The sequence below is a fragment of the Salvelinus namaycush genome, chromosome 20 (assembly GCF_016432855.1).
Source record: "Salvelinus namaycush isolate Seneca chromosome 20, SaNama_1.0, whole genome shotgun sequence".
Classification (NCBI taxonomy): Eukaryota; Metazoa; Chordata; class Actinopteri; order Salmoniformes; family Salmonidae; genus Salvelinus; species Salvelinus namaycush.
Window position 1 is genome coordinate 50,472,856 of NC_052326.1, and position 6,190 is coordinate 50,479,045.

Consider the following 6,190-nt stretch of genomic DNA (forward strand, 5'->3'; position numbering starts at 1 on the left):
TTTCGGAGTGATTACAGCCTCAAGTCTTCTTGGGTATGACGATACAGCTTGGCACACCTGTATTTGGGGAGTTTCTCCCATTCTTCTCTGTTGGATGGGGAGCGTCACTGCACAGCTATTTTCAGGTCTCTCCAGAGATGTTCAATCGGGTTCAGGTCCGGGCTCTGGCTCGGCCACTCAAGGACATTCAGAGACTTGTCCCGAAGTCTCTCCTGCGTTGTCTTGGCTATACGCTTATGGTCGTTGTCTTGTTGGAAGGTGAACCTTCGCCCCAGTTTGAGGTCCCGAGCTATCTGGAGCAGGTTTTCATCAAGCTCTCTATACTTTGCTCCGTTCATCTTTACCTTGATCCTGACTAGTCTCCCAGTCCCTACCGCTGAAAAACATCCCCACAGCAAGATACTTCACCGTAGGGATGGTGCCAGGTTTCCTCCAGGTCAAAGAGTTCAATCTTGGTTTCTTGTTTCCTTAAGGTGACTTTTGGCTAACTCCAAGCGGGCTGTCATGTGCCTTTTACTGAGGAATGGCTTCGGTCTGGCAACTCTAGCATAAAGGCCTGATTGGTGGAGTGCTGCAGAACTCTGGAGCTCTGTCAGAGTGACCATCGGGTTCTTGGTCACCTCCCTGACCAAGGCCCTTCTACCCCGATTGCTCAGTTTGGCCGGGTGGCCAACTCTAGGAAGAGTCTTGGTGGTTCCAAACTTTTTCCATTTAAGAATGATGGAGGCCACTGTTCTTGGGGACCTTCAATGCTGCAGAAATGTTTTGGTACCCTTCTCCAGATCTTTGCCTCGACACAATCCTGTCTCGGAGCTCTACGGAACTATTCCTTCAATCTCATAGCTTGGTTTTTGCTCTGACACGCACTGTCAACTGTGGGACCTTATATAGACAGGTGTGTGCCTTTCCAAATCATTTCCAATCAATAGAATTTACCACAGGTGGACTCTGATCAAGTTGTAAAAACATATCAAGGATGATCAATGGAAACAGGATGCACCTGAGTCTCATAGCAAAGGGTCTGAGTTCTTTTTTTTAATTTGCAAAATATCAAAAAAACTTTTTTCGCTTTGACTTTATGGAGTATTTATTGTATGTAGATTGATGTGGGGGGAAATGATGTATTCAATTTCAGAATAAGGCTGTAAAGTAACAAAATGTGGAAAAGTCAAGGGGTTTCCAAAGGCACTATATGCTGCGATGGTGCAACGGCAATGCAATCATTTAAGATTTAAAGATACTTTACTCCCCATTTAACAGTTTTCAACTCCCTTTGAATTGGCATTTATCATACAGTATTTATATTGTTTTTACAATTTTGTTCTCATTTCTCTCTGGTTTCTACTTTCATTCACCAATAACCAGTGTCACATTCTGTCATCCAGATTGCTCAAGACATCTTATTTCCCCATCTCTGACTAATGTAATTATACCCTTTTGCTGCACCTTTTTTTTCACCCGTTTATCTTGATTATAAATGCCAGTTCATCTACTTTTCTGTCTCGTGATGATTTCATGAAGGGAGTCTTGCTGCTCGGGACCGTTGCAAAAGCGCTTACTCAACGTCCGACGTGGTAGAGGTAGGCAAACTTCTGACTAAATGAACAAGGGGGAAACATTGTCTGTTAGCAGGTTTTTGTTCCAACCCAACACTAAAACATCTGAATGTGTTCAAATGATCCGACTGCTCATGCGATTCAATCCAGAGTAGTTAGGACCTGGTGTGTTAGTGTTGGGCTGGAATAAAATCCTGCGTACACGGCTCTCCAGGACCAGGCTCTTGGCCATCCACCCTGTTCTTGACATGCAGCTCTGGTCACGCCTCCCCCATCCACGCCCTCCTTGCCTGGGCCCTCATGGCCGAGTTCTGCGGCGGCCCCAGCTGCCTCACTTCCACCCTGCCATCCACCCCACGGCTACAGCGCCCCAGGTGGGCCATGTATCTCTGAGCGTGGGCACCACGGTCCCAGGTGCGTAGCTAGGAGTCATGTTTCTGGCTTGAGGCGCACGCCCTGCGCACGCTCCTGCCAGTGGAAGAGGAAGAGCTGCCGGGTGCTCTTCCTCTGGCCCCAGCACGTGGCGGTTCTCAGAGCTGTTATGCCCTCGGCGTCCTCCAGTTGGTGTGGGGCACCGCGCACCAGTAGCTCCTGGATGGACTGCAACTGGCCCTGGGCGGCTGCCGCGTGACAGGCCCCGCTCCCCAGGGGAGTCTGGCCCTTAACATTGGCCCCTACAAAGATAACAGGGTCAAGTTCGTTAGGCAGACAGAAAGAAAACGGACTGAAACAAGGAGAGACTGGCTTGACTTTTGCTTTCTTCTGCCAAACATTTTCCGAATTAACATGACCAAATTAACATGACCGAATTAACATGACACAGATATTGCCAGCGTACCGGAAAAACTCTGTATCTACATAAAGTTACATCTTCAGGAATTAAAAATAATAAATTGTTTGAAATAATAAACCGTTCGACACAGCAGGCATGTGTCCATGGTGGGTCTTTCAGCAAGTCTGGTAAAGAAATGCAGTATTGCTATTAGGTGATGATGGTTTTAACCTTTATTTAACGAAGAAAGTCAGTTAAGAACAAATTCTTATTTACAATGACGGCCTACCCCGGCCAAACCCCTAACCCGGAAGACGCTGGGCCAATTGTGGCCCGCCCTATGGGACTCCCAATCACGGCCAGTTGTGATACAGCCTGGAATCAAACCAGGGTCTGTAGTGACATTTCTAGCACTAAGATGCAGTGCCTTAGACCGCTGCACCACTCGGAAGCCTCTTTTTTTTTTTTTACTATGATCAATAATGACCTGAGCCATAGAGAGTCTCTGTGTATGACTGCTGTAGACTATTCTAGGTTTTTCTTTCATGCCACATCACCTTGAATACATCCCAAGTAGCTGCAGCTATCACAAGCTCAGCCCATCCATCATAAGGCCAGATCATCAGGGTGTTAGTATTTCCAGGGAAGATGTCATTACAGTTAATAGTGGTGTCATCACATAGGTTGGGAGGAGAGAGTACACATTAGGTCTGGTCAGAGAAGCACATCATTAGATAATTAGTCTGACTGGAAAACGCCCTCAAAAAAAATGTTCACCATGACGGGCCTGTCACTGCTAGCCTACGTTTGAGATTTATAAGGGACGTGATTCTAACTTAATTGAACCCAATAAAAATCAATGGATACATATCTAATCAATTAATCAACAAAAACTCCCCATTTCTCATTAAAATATGTCAACAGTTAAACCAGCAAGTGAGATGAAAGGTATTTATTTTACCATTATCCAGGTAGCATACTCTCTGGAAGTCTGTGGGAACCCCAACCACTAATTCCATGGCGTTTTTTTATCTCTCTGATTCTCATATTGTGATGGCAGTCGGGAACAACGAACATCTCTCCCGTTTCACGCAGCCTGGCACCAAGACTGAACTTGACTTTCTTCGATTGAATTTGTGGGTCTCGGTACACTCTTCAAGTCGATGTCGCGGTAAATCATTGCACTTTTGGGTCTCGGGACCTGAAGTGAAATCCTCTTCGTTGATGTGTTAAACTATGCCATTTGATTGCTCATAGAAACGCAATCAATAATTTTTGCAGATTGCAAAGGGTTTAGAATTCGAAAATAATTATTTAATGAATTCTCTTCAGTTTGGAATGTTGTCTATTACTGTTGCTATAGTGATATACGTTAGAGTCCTATTGTTGCGCTTTCGGTTCATGTGCGACAATTACATACACACAGTTGAACAAATCTAATGTTTCATGATCAACTGATACTTAGTATCAGTTTAGTTATATTGACTTGGAAATACCTGGTATATTATGGTCAGAAGGTAGGCGCACTTTTTTTATGGATTTGCGACAGCAGTCCCAGTTTAAATTCTGTACAACTTATTTCTGACTTTGTAACGTGATTGGCTCAGCAATCACATTTGAAATAGGCTATATAGTCAGTGGTGTAGTGGTGATTTTTAGGTGAGGGAGCGCAACAGTTTGATCTCATAATTTTCTCAGCGTTACCGACCAGTGGTTTTGAGCCACACCTACTAAATAAAAATAATAATAATAATCTATAATATTTTTTGGTGTCACATATAAGTTTGCAAACAATGTAAAAAAAAAAATATATATATTGAGTTAATAAAGCCGCATACAAACATGGCCTCTTTTTGCTTTCTTGAGTAAGGCAGCTCCGAAATGCAGGTGTTTCAGCCTAGCTCAGTGCTTTCTGTGGTGGTGGGGCAGCCAGCGGAAAATACAGAATGTAGGGGTTAGTAATGTTCTCCAGTTGCTCCGTGATTGGCTCAGTGTTCTGTCACTCATGGGAACTATACGTCACCACAAAATCTTTGTATTTATTTAGCTAGGCAAGTCCGTTAAGTCCTTAAACCCAGACTTGGACCACACACCCTCTCCACTGAATAGCAGGCAGAGGAAGCAAATAGTGATTGCAAATAGCAAATAGTGATCTAACTGTTCTGCCTGCGGTTATGGAACCCTGACCTGTCCACCGGACGTGCTACCTGTCCCAGACCTGCTGTTTTCAACTCTTAATGATCGGCTATGAAAAGCCAACTGACATTTCTTCCTGATTATTATTTGACCATGCTGGTCATTTATGAACATTTTGAACATCTTGGCCATGTTCTGTTATAATCTCCACCCGGCACAGCCAGAAGAGGACTGGCCACCCCTCATAGCCTGGTTCCTCTCTAGGTTTCTTCCTAGGTTTTGGCCTTTCTAGGGAGTTTTTCCCAGCCACCGTGCTTCTACACCTGCATTGCTTGCTGTTTGGGGTTTTAGGCTGGGTTTCTGTACAGCACTTCGAGATATTAGCTGATGTACGAAGGGCTATATAAAATAAACTTGATTTGATTTGATTTGATTGCCTTGAGATGCTTGCAGTTAGCCACTGCTTCCTTCCAAACCACTCATAGTTGAATTTGTGAGTTCCGCCTTGTTGTGTAATATTTATGGCAAATGAGCACAGAGACGGTTTATCTCTAATTTCTCTTCATATGATAAGGATGGAAAAGGATTTGCCAGTAGATTGTCAACGTGATTCATGATGACGACTGCTTGTCTAGCTTGCTTGCTAAGATTTTGAAAGTATGATGTTGACATGATCAGTCCAATCAAAGCTACGGTAGAAAAAACGTGATTTGACGTAATTTTATCTGTGGCCAATGACCTTCAGCCTTCTTGGACGGGCACCTCTACTGTAAATCTATGGCAGCACCCAAAGGGGCTTGAATGTTCTAGCTCTAACCAATAGGCAGGTAGCCTAGCCACTAGGCAGCTAGCCTAGCAACTAGGCAGGTAGCCTAGCCAGTAGGCAGCTAGGCAGATAGCCTAGCCACTAGGCAGCTAGCCTAGCCACTAGGCAGCTAGCCTAGCCACTAGGCAGCTAGGCAGATAGCCTAGCCACTAAGCAGGTAGCCTAGCCACTAGGCAGCTAGGCAGGTTGCCTAGCCACTAGGCAGGTAGCTTAGCCACTAGGTAGGTAGCCTAGCCCCTAGGCAGGTAGCCTAGTGGTTAGACCATTGGGTCAGTAACCCGAAATGTTGCTAGATCGAATCCCCAAGCTGACATGTCGTTCTTCCCCTGAACAAGGCAGTTAACCCACTGTTCCTAGGCCGTAATTGTAGATAAGAATTTGTTCTTAAAACATCTGTCTGAATGGGTCTCAAAATTGAATTGTGCATCACATATAGACAACGCTATTAAACTCGGACTCCTGGGGAAATCAAACGTTTTGGCTCAGCTAGACACCTTATATATACGAGCCATCGACCTTTACAGCAAACAAATGGAAGAAAATAGGTACGTGCTTGACAGAATTATAGCATGCATTAAATAGTGTGGCAATTGTGAGATACACTGCAGGGCCTGTTTTTACCACTGTTCTGACTTGGTGGTCTATGTGATCTAAGTGCCCCACACTCCAAAGTAATAAGGTTGATATATATATTTATGTAGTATTTATGCTGCAGTAGTTTATGTGTCGGGGGGCTAGGGTCAGTTGGTTATACCTGGAGTACTTCTCCTGTCTTATCCAGTGTCCTGTGTGAATTTAAGTATGCTCTCTCTAATTCTCTCGTTCTCTCTTTCTCTCTGAGAACCTGAGCCCTAGGACCATACGTCAGGACTACCGGGCATGCTGACACCTTGCTGTCCC